Source organism: Lolium perenne, chromosome 4, assembly GCF_019359855.2.
Source record: "Lolium perenne isolate Kyuss_39 chromosome 4, Kyuss_2.0, whole genome shotgun sequence".
Taxonomy (NCBI): Eukaryota; Viridiplantae; Streptophyta; class Magnoliopsida; order Poales; family Poaceae; genus Lolium; species Lolium perenne.
In genome coordinates this window covers 235,215,729-235,218,219 of record NC_067247.2, presented here as the reverse complement: position 1 = coordinate 235,218,219, position 2,491 = coordinate 235,215,729, and positions in this window count along the sequence as shown.

Genomic DNA, 2,491 nt, shown 5'->3' with positions numbered 1-2,491 from the left:
GGGAATTGCTTTGGCTGGGTTTTGTTTGTAGAGTATAGAACTGCTAGTTATGCGCTCTCTCACCTTCTCTGATAGACGAATGTTGTAGCGTGTCTCTATTGGATAGACGCTTTGCTGCCGCTAAACTCCACATATAGCCGGGTGAAGTTTATACCGCCCACCAGCGAGCATAGCTGGTCTTGTCTCGCAAGTACGTGCCATTGGTACTTACCCTCGTTTTTCTCCCTTTTTTTCCGGAACCCGCTTTTCGACAAACAGGTACGACAGATGATGAGCAGTACGCAGGTGGCTACTTTGTCGAGTTCACGGACGACGACCTCGTTGCGTAGCAGGATCGTTCCTAAGGCAGCAGCCTGTGGCTTGTTGGTTATGGAAGCCCCGCTTGATTATCTTCAGGACTCTTAGTCCCATTTGGTTCTTGTCTGTACCCAGACTATTTGGCTATCTTATGTATGATGTAATGTTGGGACATGTGTCCTCTGAGTGTCATTTGGATCTTGCTCATTAGAGCGTTGCTATATATATGAACCTTATTTTCATCTTTTGTGTCATACATAGTCATGTTGTGATATTCAAGCTGTATTCTACCCTTGTATCCTGTGCACAGTGTGTGTATGTGTGAAGTGCACAGGAAGGTGAAGCACTCAGGCTTGGAAAACCTATCGTGAGCCTTTGAGGTGGGTGTTGTGTGCATGGGCGTGTCGAGCTGTTGCTTGGCCTACCCATATGCTTGGGAATGCGAGGCGACCTCACGGTCCTTTGTAGTGACCTCATGCACATAAACCCCTCTTACCTGCGCGCTCTGGGTTTTCCTACTCCTGGGGCTTACAGACTTGGTATCAGAGCAGGACTGCCTTTAGGAGCCCTTGCAGCGGACGAAGTTGTGTCTAGAAACTCATATTTTAGTAGCTACATAGGAAAATTTTATGCGCGAGAGTAGGAATTCATTTTATTTCTTACCCCACCCACCCACCCTCTGGTGAGGAAGAGCAACGGTTTTACTCTATTCTTATCTTGTTTCACCTAGGCTTGGACGTGTTCGGGGAAACCATAGTGCCATAGGGAAAAGTGTTTTTGAAAATTTTCTGTACTATGGTTGCTTCAATATCATCTGTTATCAATCTCCACCATATAATCTGTTCCTTTGCAATGTTGGTATTTTCATGCCAACATGCTCTTTCCGTTGCTTTGGTGCTATCTCGAGCACTTCGTTGTTCCGGCGCAACCCACCTACGTGCCTCGTCCGAAGGTTTTGTTTCCCGCCCTCCCACCCCTCTTTCTGTTCCACGGAGATCTCAAGTTCAGCAAAAGTTCTGTTTCAGCTTTACAAGACAAATGGTTCCTCGTCCTTCCTATCAACCCTTTTTCAGCTATAGTTCTATTTGATACCGGAGCGTCACATTCTTTCATCTATCGAAGTTTTAACTTGTTGTTCGAGGTTTTCCTCTTTCTTCTTCTTAGTTTCGGACATTGATGTCATTCTCGGCATGGATTGGTTGAAGGCCAACAAAGCTGTAATTGATTGTGCCAAGCATTCAGTTTCCCTTCCTACTTCGACAGGCCACATAGTCTATTCACCTTCTGAGACACCTTCCGTTCAGCTCTTCGCTTTGAATCCTGGCTCTCTTCCGGAGCTTGAGTCTATACCGGTGGTTTGCGACTTTCCTGATGTCTTTCCTGAAGAACTTCCGGATATGCCACCTGACAGGGCTGTTGAGTTCGTCATCGAGCTAGAACCTGGAACAGCTCCTATCTCAAAGCGACCTTACAAAATGGGTCCAAATGAGTTGGCTGAACTCAAGAAGCAGCTTGACGAGTTGCAAAAACTTGGTTTCATTCAGCCAAGCACTTCTCCATGGGGATGTCCTACCATCTTCGTCAAAAAAAAAAGGATAAAACTGATCGGTTGGTGGTTGACTACCGCCCTCTCAATGAGAAAACGATCAAGAATACATATCCTCTTCCTCGCATCAATGAACTCTTTGATCAGCTTGCGGGTGCAACTGTGTTCTCTAAGATGGATTTGAGAAGCGGTTATCACCAAATCAAAATCCGCAAGGAGGATGTACCCAAGACAGCCTCCAAAACTCGTTACGGTCTCTATGAATACACCGTCATGTCCTTTGGCCTCACTAATGCTCCTGCCACTTTCTCTCGGTTGATGAACTACATTTTCATGGAGTACCTCGACAAGTTTGTGGTGGTCTATCTTGATGATATCCTTGTCTACTCCAAGTCCAATGAGGAGCATGAAGAGCATCTTCGCCTCATCCTCATGAAGCTTCGTGAACATCGCCTCTATGCCAAGTTCTCCAAATGCGAATTCTGGCTTCCTCAAGTCGTCTATCTTGGCCATGTCATTTCTGGAAAAGGCATCGCTGTCAATCCTGAAACGGTCAAGGCAATCGTTGAATGGCTTCCTCCGAAGAATGTCAAGCAAGTGAGAAGTTTCCTCGGTTTGGCAAGTTACTGCCGCCGCTTTGTTGAGAAT